General features: G+C 35.2%; 1 long non-coding RNA gene and 1 pseudogene across 2 annotated transcripts in view; one reads left to right on the forward strand and one right to left on the reverse strand.

Annotated features, from left to right (window-relative positions):
• The window catches only part of LOC148998488 (uncharacterized), a 114,896-nt gene extending 95,250 nt beyond the window's left edge, over positions 1-19,646 (reverse strand). The window contains exon 1 of one of the 2 annotated variants that reach the window (XR_016168227.1): positions 19,395-19,646. This is a non-coding gene — a long non-coding RNA (uncharacterized LOC148998488). Of the gene's footprint in view, positions 1-18,490; positions 18,557-19,394 lie in introns of those variants that run through there. The other variant, XR_016168229.1, reaches the window with a different exon arrangement.
• Positions 11,071-11,814, forward strand: LOC148998489 (uncharacterized; annotated as a pseudogene).
• Positions 19,647-21,731: the final 2,085 nt, after the last annotated feature.

Below are 21,731 nucleotides of genomic sequence, written 5' to 3' on the forward strand. Positions count from 1 at the left end.
ACCCCAAAGCAGAACACTTTTTAAAATTTTGGACTCCCGCACATAAAAATTATCTTAAAAATGTTGCCTTTGCGGAGTGAGATGCTGAAAAAAAAAATTTTTCTTTCTTATAAGAACATTCAACCCTCTTATTGCACTTTTAAACAATATACTTTTTGCATTCCCGGGTCCGTTTGTATCCTGTGGAACACAAGCTTATAAAACAGTCATGATTTGATATTTTTCGATTAAAACCATATTGTCTGATTGGTAACTTCTCATTAATGAGTTCACAAATAGATGGCAGGAGGGAGAAATGTGGACTTCGAAGCCTCTTTTTTCAAATTTAGACTATTTGGTGCATGAACTTTTACTCTACAAACACATTAATACATTATTTTTTCCTTTCATTTTTTGCCATTTTACTTTAATTTCAGAATTATTGCATGTTTGCATGAACAAGCATGCAGTCCCAGTGGGAAAATAGGCTAAATGTATTATAAAGAAGTAATTTGAGACAAATACTGTAACTAATAGATGTAATAAATATGAATGATCTATGTACATATATATATATATATATATATATATATATATATATCATAATTTAATGTGTAAAACCACAGTTCACCTGTGGAACAAATTGCACCCAAATGCAAACGTGTAACAGTTTGGTTTAAATCTCTTACATTTCTTATTTAAAAATAAATCAGGGAAAAAATAGGTGATCTGTAATTTGACAGTTTTAACACATATCCAAAATTTAATTTTCTTACTAAAAGCTAAAAAAAAAAAAAAAAAAAAAAAAGTATGTACGTCTTCCAGGTCAAAATGGACTGAAATGCATTAGGAGGGTCAAAATGACGCATTTTAATACATCTATTGCAGGTTTTACTCTACTTTCATCTACTCGGAAGGAAGAACATCTGCATCATACCCTTCTTAATAAATGTGATTCAATGGTGTGTCTTTATACGCCATATTTAAATGCATATTTGTCCAAATGTAATAAGAAAATAATGATAATAAAAAAATCTGCAAGATAAAGATAAACACAATATTCCGTCTCCTCTGAGGACAGCTGAGAAACATGGAACGAGATTAAAGATTAATCTTCTCGGTCCCTGCTGAAGCTGCTTTGGCAACAATTCAGACGTAACGGCACTAAATTTTGCGCTTGTTCTATGTACAGAAGATCCAGAGGAACTCATTTGTAGTCACTATTTATACTGTTATGGCATCCGGAGAACTGAAGATCAACCCCCTGCTACATTATAAAACCTATTAGATGAAATGGTGACCAGCACTAAACATGTTTGACAATAAAATAGACTGAATTAATGTAAGAAAGTTCACATTACTTTGTATACTATGAACAAAACTGTAACCTAAGCTGTTTCCAAAGGTTAGCAAATCATAACTGGAGTCATATTCAAAGTGCAGCATACTTCCTGCACGAAACAAAGTAGGTTTGTAACAAATTTGCATAATGCCAACCTTTTGTGTTCATTGGCTGCCAACACTATAGTCTTCAAAAACTATAGCTGAGACTGGAAGAGTTTGTTTTGTTTTTCGACATGTTAAGACAACGCTGTTTTTTTGTGGGTTTTTTTTTTTTTTTTTGAGCTGCCAAAGCAAATCCACTTTGAATGCACTTCCATATATACACTACAGGATGAGACTCTGAGCCTAAATTCAAATACAGTAATATGCATTTACAATGTTTCCAACATGTACCAAGCGGTAGACCAATCACAACAGACTAGACTGTCTGACCAACCAATCAAAGCAGAGTAGGCTCTTGGAAAGGAGGGGTTTAGAAACTAAATCCTTGAACCATTTCAGACACTATGAGAAAAGTGATGATGTTCAATGTATGTTGGAGAAAATGTAAGTCACCTTGACCTTGGATGCATTTAAACCTATTGTAGGAGACCTTCAAAACAAAATGAAGAACCTTAAAAATAGCATTGGGGCACTTTGAAGTATAAAACTCAACAAACCATTTCAATATATAGTGTGAAAATGATTTCAGTTCACCCTTCTTATTCGTCTAGTCTTTAAAAAAAAAACAATTTCCGGCATGTGAGAGAAAACAAGTCTTCCCATCAGTGGCCACTGTTTGCCAGCTCAGGCTTTGGATCCTGTGCCGATTCTGCTCGATGGCCAGAGAGAAGCGAGAGATGAAAGACTCAAACAAGAAGAGGCAGTCAAATATTTATGAAAGCACACATTCTTCTCAGACAAGAGAGAGAGCGAGTGTGAGGTACTGTCAAGGTGTTTGATCGATGTAATGGAGTCCGTTTAAGAAGCAGTGGGTGCGTGGCTGATTCCCTGGAGCCGAGAGAGAGCGAGTTTGATATGATAATGCACCTCGTGCCAGTTCTGTGCACCATATGCCCATCCTTTCATTGGGGAGATCGGTGCAGATGGTCGGGCTCGCTGCTAATAAGGGGAATAGAGCAGGATGGGAAAAGAGGAGAAGGGATGCCTGGTGCAACACTAATGACAAGCCCAATGACAACACCTTCATTCTAGAACAGCAGGGTCAACTTGTCCAGGCTTCTTCCAAAAAAGAAAAGAAAAAAGAAATTGGTCTCCTTGACTACAGAATTAATTCCTCCTTGATTCTTGAACGAATTGCTGACGCACTGAACTCGAAGACTAACAAAATCATTTACGTGTTTAGGATTATTAAGTATAATTATGTAGAATACAAATGAAAATAAAGGTTTGTGTGTGTATTGAAATGTTGAGTGGGTCATTAGCTGATCAATGGTGCATCCTCAGAGGCGGCAAATTGAGCGTGAAACTGTGCTATGAGCAAACTGTCCGAAGTGAGCATTGAATACGTATGTCTCTTCATTTTTTGTTATTAGTGTACATTAACGTTCAATGTTAATTTAAAGTGATCATGACGGATTTTTTTTTCTTGAGGTTCACTTAATGTTTATACAGAAAAACGATTATATTCAACCTTCATTCTGACCCTCCGTTAAGGCTTGTCAGTAAGCAGCCACTGTAATGATTGGCTAATGTGTTTTTTGAACATTATCCATTAACTGACAAAGCATTATGAAATCATGTATTTGCCGTTTGTGGTCCAGCAGCTGTCCGATCCAATAGTTTCTTTGAGAACTCTCCATTACACTCTAATGTAACTCCATTACACATTACACTCCTCGTTTACAAAACAAAATGCTCCGAACGAACATATAATCATATTGAACTGAAAAATCAAATTTTCCTTGAGCTTTTGACATCTACGAGGTCATCATATTATAATAATATCCTGTAAGTTTCAGTACTGAAAACATCCTTGTTGGTCCAATAAAATCTTTTATTGACACCAGGCTCAGCAAACGACGAAAGTGGGGAACTATGACGTCAAAGAGAATAAAACACCACCCCCGCAGAAGAAGATCAACGATTAATTCAACACGGCCGGTTTAGCCCCGCCCACCGATTCGTGCATTACACGCATAGCTAAATAACATAGGCCTACCTCGTGATGGCAAACCGGTTTGAAAGTGAAACTCATTATAATACGCAAAACTGTTATCCACTCACAGCAGCGGGCGTTTACTTCCAAGTCTTCAATGCGAGATGCCCATAAAAACCGAGCGTTTTTGATCTAGGTTAAAATCTAGGGTAGAAAATAGCCTATTACTTATTCATTTTGATGGGGTTTTTTATGTAAAAACCAAGCGAACGTCATAAGTTGACCTCAGACAACAATATACAATTTTTTAAAAAGCCAGTTCATGACCCCTTTAAAATAAAATCCACTTGTTTCTGACTCTGGGATTCTTCTTTAGTCAGTACAAAGACGCAAACGAAGAGATTAAACAATGCATCAAAGCAAATCATTTCTCCTGTTGTCGACAGACTCAAGTGCGTTGAGTATTTCAGAAACTGAGCGCATATCTGTATACTGTAACCATTGTAGACAGCGTCAGTGGTTATAATGGTTGTTTGCTTTGGCTCACATCCAGTTTAGGCATATGTCCACCGTTAAGTAACTGAATGACTAAGGGCAAGAATGCCAGTTGCCTAACTATTTGTCAATGCTTTGGAGGTAGTTATATGCAAATGTATTTAACTGTGTGACGTCACAGATCCTGCGATATCAAAATGAGCTGTTTTTGAAGCTTGATGAAATAAATGCTTTGCTCATAATGAGGATGACAATTTAAGCTATATGAAACTCGCCGGTTGTTTTAAATGGTACAAAAACCTCTTGTATGCCAATATATCAATTGATTTCTAATGTCATGACCCCTTTAATTATTATTGCATTATTTTTTTTGTGTGTGTGTCGAGTATTACCATGATGTTTTTTTTTATTTGCGTGTATGGCACTGACAGCAGGGTTCTCAAGTCTCACGCATTGGCCGTGAGACACACTCATTTCGACCGGTTCACACGCTCACACGCCACACTGTGTATTTCTCACGCTGAAAAGGCAATGCCAACCAAGTTGTCCTGGCTGAAAGCTTTCTAACGTTGTATACGAGACGCAGGCAAACAAAGTGAAGTTTCCTGCCGCCAGCGCGTATCTCCGCCAGATTGCGTTCGTTACTAGGCAACATATATGCGCGCTGCGTGCACCACTGATCTATACATGACATGTCATTCAGTAGCGCGAACACACGGAAATGGACGGAACATCCTCGGTATCCTAGGTAACCAACAACATCGCGCGAACACAGGTGTCGTGATGGAGAAGAAGGTAAGTCGGAAGAAGCTCGTCTAACATTTTTGGGCTAGAACATTTAATATGTAGGCCTAGCCCATCGTACATTATTATTGATGCAGTCAAAAACTCTACAACTACTTTGCAACCAGGCTCAGTTTGGCTATCTTACGTTATCTGAAACTAAGAGAAATGTTAGTGGGTATGGAAAGGAATGAAGATTTACTGATTTTATTTTATATTATATTATACTGTAATATTAATAGTCTTTCTAGTTACATTAAGGATGTATTGCAGCAGATTGCTCTAGCCTCTGGGTAATATTTAATCATTGTCATAATGTTGCATTTGTATTTTTCAAAGATGTCAAGAAAAAAGCAGAAAGATATTTTTATTTTGTCATTTTGGGCATCAAAGGGTAAGCCCCCTAAAAAGGTTGCCAGATTAGAGGAGACAGTGGAAGAGGTGGTGCACTCTAATCTGTCCATTTGTTCTCAATGTCCCACCACACAATAAATCATTCACCTAGAAGACGCATTCAAAAATCAAAATGCAATTTTTAAAGATTTGTTTGAAACTGTTTGGAGCAATTTGTTATATTTTTGGTTAGCTATATTTGTAATACTGCATTAAAGAGTATTTGATGTGATGAATTGCTCTGTCATTTATCAGATTTACTAATTGTTATAATTTTAATTTGTTCTGGTTAATTATGAACAATGGGTAAAATTGGGGGCGGGGATGGGTGGGGCGGGGCTTCATTATGGCTCCTCCCCTAACCGCGTGTGATCTCACTCCAAGCTTTTGCTCAAACTTGAGAACCCTGCTGACAGTGCACTTTTATTCATTAGCGTTTACCTCAACTTGTGGAAAAGCGATTTGTGTGGAAAAGCTACTTGAACAGTGAATGACTGCTTTGATACATACAGTGAATGACTGCTTTGATACATACAGTAAATGACTGCTTGGCTTGTTTCAAACCAAAGAAAGGATTGAATGAAGTTCTACATGGTACTACATCCATTTGAAACTGACAGGCGACTGCATCAATACACAATAAATCATTTCTTTATGAGATAAAGAGATTCAGAATACAATTCCTTTATGAGCAGTGAGGTCAGAACACAGGAAATTACTGATGAACATTTTAAAGCCTTAGGGTATCTGTCCCTTTCATTTCAGTCTCTGCTGATATTTCCATGCTTGTTTTCTCACTGTCAGTGGCCATCTGCTGTGCCAAAATGTAAGCAGTGTTAAGTGATGGCAGTGTGGCAGAGCTGTGGGGAACCACGGGTGAAGATTCTTTCTCTCGGACTGGCATCAGTATGTCAACAACACAATATGCTGCCTTTAATACCTGGATGATCTCTGTGTGAAGAGCAAGAGACTATTCACCCAAAAATGCAGTGAATGAATGAAGAAAAACATCTCTAAAATGTGTTCTAATAGCCAATTACTAAAACAAAAATGGTGTACCGATTCAATACTGAACCAAAAAGGGTCAAATCTGATATACAATAGTAATCAATCATCACAAGATGAACGTCTGAGAGTGAAGTGGATACAGTAGGTTGCCATTATTCTGAATCAAAAGGAAAATCATTAGTACTGGTGGTCCTCGTGTTTCCCATTTATAGAAGATAAGATACAAATATACCTTCTCTGAAACAGTGATTGTTAAGGCATGCATCACTATGACTACTGCTCATGGCTCAAGTATTAAACTTTGGCTTATAACTCATTCCGTTCAGTCATGAATGATGCCTCAAATCAATGAGCTTACAGAGGAGAGGCATGCTATTACTTTTCTATCAGATTTCTGAGGCTGATAAAACAATCCCATACACTGATGGCAGGTTCAGACTCCGAACCCCTTGAGGTCCGAGCCATATCTAGACATATCTAGAAAAAGAAGTGGATATAGACAAACAGATAGCCTACAGTATCTCTTTATAGTGTTTAAAATTCTCAACTGTCATGCAACAACATGCAGATAATGTGCTTACAGAATCATAATGCCTCAGGAGCGCACTAGTGGACATATTTTGTAGCCTATCTTTTGAAAATACACACCCTGCTATCATTTGAATTCAAAATCCAACAAATTATTATTATAATTTCAATTTCAGATAAAGTGACAATGGTCATTGGTCATGCAATACATTTTTTTCTGAAATGTAATGCTTAAATATGAAAATGATAATCTAATTAAATATTCTCATTTTGTAAATAATTTACTGGATAAAGGCTGGTTCATAGTTCTCGTTTGATGACATGTTAAAGTTAAAAGATTTTTAAAGAAGAGGGAATTTTGGATATCTATTTGTCTCACTTCATAAAGCAGAAAATACAGACTAAGTGTAATAAAGTCGACATTTGAATTTGAATTTTTGGTGTTTTCTATAAAGTCTGAAAGCTCAATTCATGGTGTGCTCACACGCAAACTTAAAGGGGTGGTTCAATATAAATACAGGGAACAAAGTATAACTATTGCAATGCAATGACAGGGTAGTTTGATTTCTAATATTATAACATCTGGATTGCAGAATAATAGGATACAGGAGAACAAAGTTCAAGACTCTTATTTCAGCAATAAAAACAAAATGTAGCAAAAAATATGTTTAACTAAAGTCATTTTTGCTTAGTATGGTTGAGTTTGATCCTCAAATGTCAGCAACAAAGACATTGCTTAATAAAGTGAGATTAAACAAGTTGTACTATCTAACATATTTAACTACGGGTTTGCATACTATTCTGAGTTTGTATTTCATTCTGATTCATTTTGAGCCAGATGAATGCACTCAAAAATTATATGTTGGCTTTAAACAAACATAATTTGTTTGTTTCTTCAACATCATGGAATGAAGTCATTGTAAGCGACCCATTTTAAGTAGTCACAAAGTGAATTTTAAACGCTACCTGACATGATTCAGGTATTCGTATTTTTATATTAATTCATCCATTAAGATTTCATTTATTTTAGTGACACACAACTGAATTGATAGACTAACGCTATTTGCTAGCAGTAGCACATATTAGCATCTTAAATGCTAAGATTTACATGCTCCTTAAGCCAACACAAACAGATTAAGTAAACTTAAATTTTACATATATTGTAGCAGATTTAACACAATCAAATTAAGTTAAGACAAAATCTGTACCAATTGTGTTAAAGCTCATTTTAATTAAGCAATTTGATTTTGAACAAGCAGCAAATATATATATATATATATATATATATATATATATATATATATATTATTTATTTATTTTTTTTGCAGTGCATTTAGTCTAGAACTACAATAACCATCATGTTTACTGTACACAGCACACACAACAACACATCTGCATGCAAGATTTATCTCAACATGGGGACAGGAGAGCGGTCAGTCATTAACGGGAAAACAAAGAACTATTTGAAAAAGTAAATCAGATATTTTGTTGTAAAATTAAAAGAAATGCATTGCTAGTAATGCAAAAAAAGTAATCTGACTACGTAACTCACATTCCTTGTAATGCATTATCCTCAACACTTCCCATCAGCAACAAAGGCTAAGTCCACTCCTGACAATGCAAATTTACCATTTTTATTTCATTTTAAACCTGAATTGCACAGTGCAGGGCAGGGCAGAATCAATTTGATCATGCAAAGATGTTATTAAGGTCTCCACAAACACTCGTGTTAGTGCTCTGTTTGGAAATGCAGCCAGCAGCAACTGGCACCGCAGGACTCTAATGCGCACAAGCCAGATATCAAATGTATGAGCTGAAAACCTTGGTGTAATGCTTCCAGCTACAGACTCTACAATAAAACTGCATTTTTAGTTCCTGAATAGAGCAAAAACAAACCAGCATCCCTGTGGTGCAGAATGGTATGTGTAGAAACAACTACACCTCTGTCGCGTGCAATCTGATCTAAGAAAAGTGTATTTTTAAAAAATGTATAGATACTGTACAGTACTTCTCCTTACAATCCTAGAGATATTCTCAATGCACCAAACCAACTTCCAAAACCAACTTTTTTTTTCTTTTTTTTTTAAAGAAAACTTTTGCTTTTCAACGCTGCATTTATTAATCATAAATTAAAACAGTAATATTTTAAAATAGTATTACAATTTAAAATAGCCATCTTCTGTTTAAATATATTTTAATTCCCATAAACAATTTATTCCAATGATGGGAAAGCTGAATTTTCAGCACTGTAACATAAAGGTGCCTGGAGGAACCTTTTGGGGTTCTTTACTTTGCCACACCGGCAAAACTGTCTGTACTGTAAATCCTCAAGCACCCTTTAAAAGGGGTGGTTCTCTGAGGAACTCTTATAATAGGCAATAGGTACTGTGTGGAACCGGTTTGGGTGCCTCCAGAAACATTTTTTTTTATTTTTATTTTATTTTATGTTTTTAATATGGTTACCATTAACTTGTAAACAAATAATAAACAAATTGAACCAAATACAAAATAAGAATTATTACATATTTTGGATCAATTTTAATACATCCACTTCCATGCACTTGGGAAAAAAAGCTAGTAATAGATTAATATCAATGAATAGAATACACACACAAAAAAATAGTATAATACATAAGCATGAATAATCAACCATGTTTATACTACAGGGCCGTTGAAAGCTTGACGAACGTTCTAAGGTCTGCAGTTATTTCAGTTATTACAATTCATAACAGTGACAGTGACAAATCCACTTCAACTTGAAGTCAGACTATATTGATTTTCCAGAAGTAAATTTTAATATTTATGGTGAACAAACATTTTAACAACTGGGAGACCGCAGTATATAGTATTGGATAGCTCAGATGAAAAAACAGAAGAGGACTTCAAAGGTAGCAGGCAACAAAAAAAGACATAAAACAATCAGCGAAGAACAGCTAGACAAACTCGAGGGTGAAAAACATGAAGAAAACACCAAAGAAAATAAATAAAAAAAAACAGCTTGGGCTTTCAATGTGTTTAAAGAGTGGCAGGCAAAAAAATACTGTGGACAAAGTGAAGAGAGACAGGGCCTCTTTAAAGGGTACATATCATGTTTTTAAATCATTCATTTTTACATATTAATCATACATTTGTGGTCTATGTAAAGCATAACTGCAATGCTTGGGTCTGAATTCCGCATTATTATAGCTCCACAGCCCCCTTTTCTGATGTGCATCTGTGAGCAACTTGTTTTAAAGCGGCCCCTTTAAATAAAAAAGATGTCACCCCGCCCGCTCTCCAGGTCGCTGAGTTCACGGTTGGTTCAACTCCACTCCGTTCAGCCATTTTTGTAGTTTGATTAGAGATATTAAATATATACTATAGCTTCAAAGAACATTTTTATTCACACGTTAACAAAATGTCAACAACGGAAGATTTGTCCATCAAGCCTTACATATTCGAGCCAGAGCGAGCGAGTTGAAAAAGACGATGACGAACCTTCAGAACAACGTATTGTGTTATAAGTGAAAGTCGATTATTTCTCTTGTTAAAACAAGCACACTAACAAGATAAATGACTACAGTCTAATCTTACCACTAAAAATCTGTATTGATAATATGATACGTTTAGAAAAGCATCAGAAAGCACAGCAGCTAAAATGACCATTGATGAAACTCAAGAACAATAATACTGCAGACGTGTAGCCTAACGTTAATTCAAAACAAAGACAAAGAAAGACAAAGGTACTGCTAAACCATGACCACCATGTGTTTTAAGAAAGTAAAGTACTTTATTTTTATTAACGATATTTACAGCTTATCGAAAAGCTCTGTTCGTCGTCTCCAAAGATAGAAGGAATTTACCTCTCATTCAAACGAAGTCGATCTGCAAACCCTTCTTTATACTGGCGGAGGATGTTGAAGTGGGAATCCTTGAAGTGCTTCAGGTCACTACATTAAACAACCGAACATTTTGACTTTCATAACTCTCTCTCGTAACTTCTGCATCATTGAGCTTGGAGTACAAAATCGGAAATAATAATGGCGGATTTCTCGAAGTGTTGGGCCGGTAGTCAATGTCCTTATTTGTCAGTTCCGCTACAAATACTGCGACGTAATTGTTCAAAAAACGTCATAGAGAACAGAAAAATCTGAACAGGTTGAAAAATATGAGCAAAAAAGAATATAAAGATATAAACGAAGCACCTGAAGAGAATAATTTCATCTTTTCTGTACTTATAAACACTCCAAATATACAACAAAATGCATTTAAGGTCTAAAAAAGTGGATTTTGCATGATATGTCCCCTTTAAATACCCAGCTGTGGGCTTTCTATGCCATTGTCCGAAACGCATCCAGCGCAAAGTATTCAGTGTCAAGTTCTCTCCCTACGAGCTGGACTGAACCGCTATATATCCAAATACAACATCATTGGGCAGTCAGAATTCAAATCATCCAACAACAATGAAGGCCATCCTGAAAAAGTTTTGCATGGCTGGGAAAGACTCCAGTTCTCATCATCCTCCCATTTTGACCGCTGAAATAGAGTGCATTCATAACTCTACTTATCTGTCACCAGACACAACAGCCGGACTGGTTTGCAAAGTCTGGTTTGATATTCAGCTGAACCTGGCAAGGATGAGGCGTGAAGGAAATCGAGAATTAAGAAAGCGTTAGTTCATCATTAAAAAAAAAGATGAAAACAATGGTGAATATATTTGCTTGTATAAGAAACAAAAAAAAAAACAAAAGCCCACCGATCCCTACAAAGACTGTTGGCGAGGATTCATGTTTGCCAATACAGGGCTCCTGTACCCTGTTAAAAGTTTCAGAAAGTACATCGCCAAATGCTCACCTAATGCCACATCCTTCTACTTCAAAGTCCCACAGGTGGAGCTTAACAGGAGAGATTGCTGGTATTCCCACAAACCAATGAATGTAAACTATCTTGGAAACATGCTTCCGTGTATCAGCAGGATCCAATCCAAAAGATACAGCAACCATTCATTAAGAAGCACTGCAGTTCAAATGCTGTCAGAGGCAGGGCTGAAGAGCAGACAGATCATGTCTGTCACAGGAAACAAGTGAGAAACAAGCCTGAGAAGATACTGTACACCTTCCGCTAAAGAAAGAAAGACATGGAGCTTGATCCTCTCCGGAAACAAAAGTACAAAAGAAAATCAAGGAACACCAGGAAAAAAAAAATAACTCTAACATGCAGGCCAATGCGCTTGATCTGCCATTTTCGATGTCTGACTTCACAATCAATGGAAATGTGCAGTTTCATTTTATTGATGAATTAATGAATTAATTAAAATGAATGAATTAACATATAAATTAATAAATAAATTAAATATTGACGCACAAGCTTTTCTGACTCATTATTGCAACCTCTCTCTATCTCTCTAATAACTACACTAATAACTGCATTAGTCTGCTATCATTGGCTCAAACCTCTGTTACTAGTAGCTGTAAAAAAAAAAGACGTTTTGGAATTAGCAATGGAGGCATGCATGGGATTAGATGTATAACGCTTTGTAGTCGGTAGTCGTGACCGCACTACCACCCCGGGTGTGCACTATTTTAATTCAACAGCCAATTTAATCAATTATTGACAATAGGCTATACATAAAAAGACATCTCAAAAAATGCATGGAAACACATATGTTCCATGTAATAAATCAATATAAAAAAAACTCTTGCACTAAATAAATGCACTATGTTAGTCTGTATATTATATTTTACTTAACCTGTTAATGATATCTTGATTAATTAATCTATGTTTAAAATATCTTTCATGAAAATGACAACTGTGTAAATTATTAGAGTAAAAACACAAGTTAATGTAAAAACTGCCTTATGTTCAGTTTACATGTTTTCATACAATATGTTGTGTGTTGATTATTAGATCTAAAAAATAAATAGCATCTGAATTTAGGTTAAAAGTCTAGGTTACAACCTTTAATGTTTTAGTAATGTGCGGCTTTCGTAATAGTTTACAGCATTATTGATTTAAGATTTTTGTTTAATCCTTGTGAAATTTTTAATTGCAATTGAATTAATTTAGACAAAGAACATTTTTTTTCATTAAACCACTCTTTAAAAAAAAAAGCCATTTTAGCTTTCTAAACCGAACCGAACCGAGACGTCAAAACCGTGGGAAAACCGAACAGTCAGTTTTGTGTATCTGACCACACATCGTGTCTGACTTCACTGTTTCCAAATCCAAAATCTTTATAGATTTGTAAGTCGCTTTCAATAAAAGCGTTTGCTTGCTAATGATTATAAGAGATCTTGCGGGAACCACTTAAATGTTAAACGATCTTACAATAACCCTTTTATATATTTTGGGTTCCTCTAATCTTTTTTCGAGTCATTTTGTTAATTTCGTTCATTGAATAAACCAAATGACACGAAAAAAGATTTGTTCATCATTTTGATGAACGAGTTCGAACAGCAGTCACGTACGCACATCAGAGGACAGCAAGGCGAGCATTTGTGCTTATAAAACTTAAAGTTTTTTATTTATTTTTGAAATGACCAATCGTTTCGCTAGATAAGACCCTTATTCTTCGTCTGGTGTCATTTAAAGCCTGTTGAAGCTGCACTGAAACTCATTTGGACCTTGAACCGTTTGGACCCCATTGAAGTCCATTATATGGAGAAAAATGAAATGTTTTCACCAAAAACATTCATTTCTTTTCGAATGAAAGACATGGACTTCTTGGATGACATGGGAGTGAATAAATTATCAGCAAAAGTTTTTTTTTTTTTTTAAAGTGAACTAATTTCATTGAGTATCTGACAGGATATTTGAGGCACCTTTAGTTTGAGCTTTATCCATTTCCTACTACTTAAGGGGTTTTCAGATGGTGAGACTGTTTAAAATTCAAAATGCAGTCTTTTTTTATGTTGTATGTTTATTTATGAGATACAGTGGAAGAGATATTAAAACATTCATGCCTACAAAGATGTCACAAAGATGAAATAATTGCTCATATACTTCATATGAGGTTTAGTTGTAAAATGGCTACAAGCAGACCATACGTACATGAAAGCATTTTCATTTTATCCATGAACATTATTTTTGACAATATTTATGAACCTCTGCTGGGTGTGTTGAATGAAACTCCATTGGGTCATTAGCTCTATATCATTATAGAGCTTCTGGGAAAATTATTTGCTTCTCAATAACTACAGTGCCTTAGCGTAAACCATAATCCATTGTTATCATTGGTTTTGATGATATATCCGATGTCTCATTAATTGCTTTCATTAGCTTGAAATTGTCACACTAGCCGTGATTCAAATGCTTCAAAGACCAGCTGAAGTCAAGAGCACCTCGTGGCATCAGAAAAGCGCAAAATATGACAGATGTCAGACAAGTTGCCTGGGCAACAGGGATTTTTGTTCCATGATTGATTCCCCGCAGTCACTAGCTAGACATTACAAATGAGTCAGAGAAATGAGTCCCCTGGAATTATTAATGCTGACAAATCTATTGACTGCGGCTCAGCTGAGAAGAATGAAGATGAGGAACTGTAAAAACAGCCTATCCGTGTGAAAGGCTCCGCTCCATTTTGAGGTGGCAACATTTTATTCTGGGAAATCCACGCATGTTATGTTAATGTTAGACAAGATTTCAGGTACATCAAACTCTTTTTATTCCTTTAATTTAATTCAATATTCAGACAATGTTTTAGTATTAATTATATATTATAGTATTTATTAATGTATTAAAATAGCTTTTATTTTAAATTTTCATTTTTTTATATTCCTATTTATCTTTAATTTAGTTTAATTTGACTTTTTACTTGAACTTAAATCATTTCTAATATACATTTATTTAATTTGTCTAATGTTTTTCATATTTATGTTTATTTTAATCAAGCCTTATCTCAATTAACAAAATATTCCACTCCTCACACTGTTCTCACGTCAAAGCAAAATTGAGCTTTTCTTACAGGGGATCATTTCACTCCAAGCGACGCAAGGCAATTCAGCTCCAAACAAATATCGACGTACAATACATCTCAGCTCCATAATAGAAATAACCTGAATTTACTGATATAATGGGAAGAAAAGTGAAGGCTTTCTGTTGCCAGTGGGAAGCAGAGAAATTGAGTTTGGTAGTAATGAGCGAGTTAGTAAATGAGTCATTTCACTGGCGGTGGAGGAAATGATTTCATAGAGCTAGAAAGTGGATTGACTGAAATAGTATCAGAACCCACTAAATATACAACAGACTCTATTGAGAGTTTCACTCTACACTGTTTAAATAGCTTATAAAGTAATTGCTGAATATTAAAATTAAATGGGTTTAGTTTAACAAAGGTTTTGACTGGGTTTGTGTTTCTCATGGGAATAGATATCTTTTGATTAGAAATGGCAGGCGGATTTGAGGCAAAACATGTTGTTCTAGTAGTTATAGTACATGTCCAGCTTTTAAAAACCTATATTTACGATAATTCTATGAAGGCAGCATAGTGTGTGGAGACACATTTACTGCAAACCGATCAATCCGGTCCAAGACACGGACAACAAAAAACGTATCGTGTGTTATTTATGTGTAAAAAGAACCCAGTTATGCGCTTCACTTTGAAACATGCAGCATGTCAGAATAGAAATTCATAATTAAATCCCTTTTAGAGCCACTCTCAATGGCAAGGAAACACATGGCAACCACCTGCTACGGTACATAACCCAAGTGCTGTGGTGGGAGAAAGGCATCTTCACAAGACTCAAAATGAAAAAAAAAGCACTCAACCCCAAAACTGAATCATCACATGTATCATTCTGTAGGCTAAAATCAATGTACATTTCTGTTGAACTTTGAGTGTGATCCTACACTCAAGCTTTAAACAGTGGAGTTTGGAGAGGTGTTTGTCTTTGGCTTTTAATGACAGTGATTAGGCACACAAGTCAAGGATATGAGCATGATGGAAATTCTGAGAAACACTTAGACCCTACCACCCACCGCGATGAACTCAATTAAGTCTGAACCAACCCGTTTCGGTTTATGCAAATAGGACCTGGAAAGTTTTAATAAATGCAAGTTCATGTGAGCTCCCCCCAAGGACACTTGTTCCAAAGGCCACACTTGAGTTAAAAGTTAAGAGAACGACACAGCTTGAGGAGGAGAATGAATCAGCAATTCATTAAAGTAGACCCCACTGTCTCATATTAAGAAAATTGATTTATCCTCATTATAGAATAAATTGTATTCAAATAAACTGAACGAAATTACAAATCTGTTTATAGTATTACAAATTAACAATCACACTCTGTAGAAACCAGGGCATGTATATGATATTAAATGTTAACATTTTGATAGATAAATAATTTAAATAAGAAATGGATTAATAATACATTCCTGTCCTCAAAGCTGAACTGAAGTGTGTATTTTTTCCCAGTTGTTAAGTTGTATATATATACACACTCTCAGGAAAAAAAGGTACAAAAGCGGTCACTGGGGCTGTACCTTTTCAAAAGGTAAACTTTTGTCCATTTTAGGTGCTAATATGTACATTTTAGGCGCTAATATGTACATTTTAGGTGCTAATATGTACATTTTAGGCGCTAATATGTACATTTTAGATGGTAATATGTCCATTTTAAGTGTTAATATATACATTTCGGGAGCTAATATGTCCATTTTAGGCCCTAATTTGTCCATTTTAGGTCCTAATATGTCCATTTTAGGTTCTAATATGTACCACTAAGGTACCAATATGCTGCAGCCTTTGGGTACAAAATTGTACAGCTTTTGTACCTTTTTTTCTGAGAGTGATTCAGTACATTATATATATATATATATATATATATATATATATATATATTGGAGAGAGAGAGAGATAGATACATATATATAATCAGTGAATCACATGCGTTCTGAACCAGGGTGCAGCTGTCCCGTATGGATCAACCATGATCCCAATAATTGTGATTTGACTTTCACGGATTTGCACATTTCGAAGCTAAAAGGATATATTGGGCAGCCCTAATATACTTTTTAAAAAATGCACTGCTGCCGTACAAAAGAACATACATGAATTACCTGTAGCAAATCTATGCAGTTGGAGATTTTCTGAAACCACTGCAACAGGAAATGCTAACCAATATTTGAAGGTTGAGCAGCGAGCTCATTGGCTACTGATACGGCAGGAACCAATCAGCTGTGTGCTATAGATCATTTTGTGATTGCAAGCAGCTTGAGCTAAGGACCTATTAGTCTGCGCCATTTAGAGTTTAATAACAGAACTTTGTATGTTTTTTAGACTAATGACAGACAAGTGAAAAGGCTTCGCATTTCCAGTTGATGCTGGTGCGTACCTCACCTTTAAAAGCTCCAAGAAACCCGTAGCATTTAATTAAAAATCAATAAATCAATTAAAGCATTGAGTGACATCAGAATGCTTTTAGGCCAGTGCTTTTATCAAATTATGATATTGTCAGTGTATTGATATTGATCAATATTGTTTCTCCACATCCCATTTAAAGGGTCCATTGGGCAAATGTAAAAGTCAAAGCCTTTCACATCCTGAAATGCAATTATAGATCTGTATTATTTTATGAGTTACTGGTACAGTGCTGATGACTGATAAACTAGAAATGGTCTCCATCAGTGATGTAACATTCAAAAAAGTTCACTTCTAAAAAGCAAATATTCTCTCTCCACTATTGATAATGCTTCTAATAATTTTATTTAATTTTTTCATAAAAGTACCATCAATATAACTGTTTCCTTTAAGGGTTAGTTCACCCAAAAATGAGACTTTTGTTCATCTTCAGAACACAAATTAAGATATTTTTGATTAAATCTGAGAGCTGGATCACTCCTGCATAGGCTTCTATTTTAATTGAAACCTGCCAGCACAGAATGTTAGTAAAAACATTGTTAAAAAAAGTTTTTGTTTTTTTTTTGTTTTTTTTTTGGTGCAAAAAAAAAAAAACAACAACATGAGGGTAAGTAATTACTGACAGAATTTTCATTTTTGGGTGAACTATGCTTTAACCAATTTTGACCTTAGACAAAGAAAAAAAAACTAGTTCTAGTTTTAGATTCTGAACTAGTTCTGACCTCTTCTTGCAATTGCAAGTTTACATCTCACATCTATACTGACTTCAGAATTGCGAGAAAAAGTAGTAGTGGTAACTATTATACACCAGCCTATTTTTCACATTTTTTAAGAACCAGCATCCAGCAGCCTCAAACAGAATCGAAGCAATCTAGCCAAATAATATATTCACACATGAGAAAATAGAGAAAATGCCTGTTGCCTTTAACCTAACTCTTAGCGGGTTGTAGCAAATATCTCTTTGACTAAAAAAAACACTCATTCATAAATCTTGATGACATCCAGTGATCCCTGCATACACTCACTCTCTCCTCATGCAATGTAGTCTCATAGACTGTAGTTTACTTGGACTGTTCGTTGCCTTGGCAACAGGTTTAACAGCACTGCGAGCAACAGTTGGAACCCTGCATCACTGCCACAGAGCTAATGGCTGAAGGGAAACACACCGGACACAGGCTGTGGATGAGCATTTACACACCGTCTGACAATGGACTATCATCACTGCCTTAATGAGGTGAAATGTGCATTTGAATCGCACATTAAAGGACAACTCTGGCACAAAATTAACCTTTGGTCTAATAACACATTGGTACCTAGTCGACCGTTGTTTTCATGATAATCTAATGTAAAGAGTTTTATCTAAAAAAAACCAAAAACGTATAGCGTATAACACTAGTAGGTCACAGAGTACTAATGAATAAAAATCGTGAGTTAATACCACTAACAAGGCTAAAATAGCCCCACACTAACACAGTAAAATGACTTCATGCAAAACGAAGCATTGAGAACGTTGTAAGTGTACAGACCGTTTAGTAAGAAGAAATTTTATAAAGACAGTCCACTTCACGTATACAGGCAGCAGCCATCTTTGGAATACAGTCTCGACCAGTCAAACCACGAACGATGTTCATACAGTTAAGCTCACTTGGCACGGCATTCGTGGTTCGACTTGTCGAGACTTTGCGCTCCTGTACACTAACGCTAAGCATATGAACACTTTCAAAGTTCTCAATGCTTCAGTTTTGCATATAGGGACCCTCATCATGTAAGTGTGGGGCCATTTTGAGCCTTGTTAGTGGTATTAACTAGCGATTTTTATTTATCATTACTATATTCCCTATATAGTAGCATTATACGCTAAACAGTTTTTAGAGATAAAACTCTTTACATTTGATTATCATGAAAATAAATCTCAGAGAACGGTCGATGCGCTGGAGTTCTCCTTTAAGCATTTCAAATGCCTAAAAGTATTCAAAAATGTATTTTACCCTACAAATATTTCAATACAAGAACATTTTGTTTTAAAAAGTTCAATCAAATTAATTCATTCCCTTCAATTAGTCAGATTCAGTTAAAAGAAATTAACCAGGGATATTTTTAACACTAGAAAAGATAGGCAAACAGTACAAGTGTAAAGATAACAATAACAACATGTTAAAAATAACTTTTGGAAAGGGTACAAAAAAAAGAGACAAAAACTAACGTTCAGTGGTCACTCGCACTGGTGATGTGTCTCAACCGTTCCCCTCTAACCAACGTGCGGCATTTCTCTAGATTATGCAATAATCTTGCATGATGACACAACGTCATGGTGAAATATGACCGTTTTTAGACAACAGAATAACGTTGACAGTGGTATAAATTAAACTAAACAGTCATAAAATGATAAGCTATTCATTGTGGAAGGGACATTATGAAATAAAAACTTACCTTGGGGGGAAAACGTTTGCCGATCTATTTTCAGAGGGGAAAGTCTTTCAAATTTCCCACGGTCAAAGAGCACGTGCACGTTGCTCCCGAAGTAATTTAAGCTGTTTCAACCATAGACATAAAATGGTTTCAACTGTACACATGTCCCAGCTAATTTAAAGGGAAACAATTACCACATAACCGAACTAAACAAATCCACTGAATAATCACTGATGTTTAATGTTGTTTTCCCTCCAAATTATGTCTCCTTCGTCTTTTTTATTTTAATGCCGGTTGGCAAACAACTTTTAAGTGCGCATTACCGCCACCTTCTGATATGGAGTGTGGATCACAATAGACTTTTCTCACCCTTGACATAAATATATAACTAAATACATAAATCCATAATAAAACCAATACATAACCAAATGATGTCATTTCCTTGATGACGATGCCATTTTGGAATAGAGTGCCGAAGTGATGGCGTCACTTTGTATGACAACTCGGAAGTTAGCAGTGCATGGATTCTATGATGAGTTCCCTCGATCGAAAAGCTATGCATTTTCCCAAAAGACTTTTGGAAAATCACAAAAAAATAAGATCTGTGTTCAGCAAAGAGTTGTGACCCTTACATGTTTGGTCTATCAAGATATTTTTTTACAAGTTTATTACATTTATTACACTTTACAAGTTCCAACATCCATTGGGAACGTGGCTGGGGAGGGTTTTTAAGATTTCCACTCTGGAGGATGGTTTCCCTTTTTTGCGTTTTTAAGCCCCTAAAACGCCGTCGCAGTGTAAACGAAAAAGGCACATCCGATAAATTATTTTTATGTTTTCACCCGCGAGCATTCTCGTGTAAACAGGGCCTTTTTTCACCACAGACCTCATTTCAGGCGATTTAGCAAAAAAAAAAAAAAAAAGAAAAAAAAAAGAAAAGAAAAAAAAAACATTTAAAAATCCCATAGACTTTAGAGAGGGAACCGGTAGTCCTAAAATGGTAACTCACGCGCGTTTCGGCCTACAGAGTGACGTCGTAACTTCGGCACTCTGTTGTTGAGTGATTCTACCTATGTCATACACTATTTTGGCTTTAAAGACTTGTATTATTATTATCAAAATAGCGTTATAAGTAAACCTCTGGAGTGTATATATATTTTTTTCTTCATAAATCAACAATTCTTCAATATTATGATGAAATATTTAAAACAGTAGCTTTCCCTTTTTTTATCTAGCTGATGTTTTTAAGAATACATTAGTAGTTCATGTTAGTTATATTTAATGCATAACTATTTTTTTCTCTTTTCTGCATGCCTTCGTACGTTTTGTACATTTTCTTAAAATTGTTTTAAGTTGTGCTGTTTATTATTTAAAAAAAGGAAATAACAGAATATAGATACAGAACCCAAGAACATGACAAAAATGGTAACTTCTGCTCAATCCTTCTCAAATCCAAATTCATCCCCATGTTATTTCAGCTGCGAAACAAATGACAAATTAATATTTGTTTCTTTCAATATGTTAAGGCATATGATGATGCTGACGATAGGGGGGAAACTGGTGACCCACATGGCCAACAACGATAGGTTGGCATGGTGGAATTGATTTATAAGATTTATTTATTTGTATTATTTTTTTTTCCAAGGAAGCAAACGGCATGAAACTGTAAAAAGACTCGCATATAAACCTAGCCTTTGATCTGTGGCAATTTTTTAAATGCTTTAATCTTTATAAAAGCAAAAGCTAACCTTGAACTGTTTGTCCAGTCACTTGTGGATTTGAATGAAACATACAATAACCTCCAGTTCAATTAACAGATTAAAAACGAGGGGGGAAAACAACACACACCAGAAAATGTGCAATAGCTTTTAATGTGAGGAAAATATTGTCTTCTGCTTCAAGACAAGGAGATCGATGATAAATAAAGCATTACATCTCAAACACATCTTACAAAATTAAATCACAAATTAAACAGAATTTTACATTTAAACATGTTACACAAAATATTTACATCATATTAGTTCTTCCTTTTTTATTTAGCAAGAAAATATATGTACCTTAATGTACAAGTGAAAGCTTACTGTCCAAACAAAGATGAATGAAATGAAACTATACTCCTGAGAAAATGCTGGGTTATATTTTAGTGCACACCATCATTTCTTTAAGGCTAAACAACTTCAATTTACATGTATGTATGAGACATGTCAATAATATACTGCCTGAATTGAGTTTTCCCTGTCGCTTTGTTCCTGAGGACAAAAGTGTCACTGAAAGTTCTGTAAGGCCATAGTTTTCTTTAAATTATGAAACAATAATTCATTTTGTGCGTGTGACGAAATAATAATTCCTGCATTGCGT

Source organism: Pimephales promelas, chromosome 1, assembly GCF_988280905.1.
Source record: "Pimephales promelas chromosome 1, fPimPro1.hap1.1, whole genome shotgun sequence".
Classification (NCBI taxonomy): Eukaryota; Metazoa; Chordata; class Actinopteri; order Cypriniformes; family Leuciscidae; genus Pimephales; species Pimephales promelas.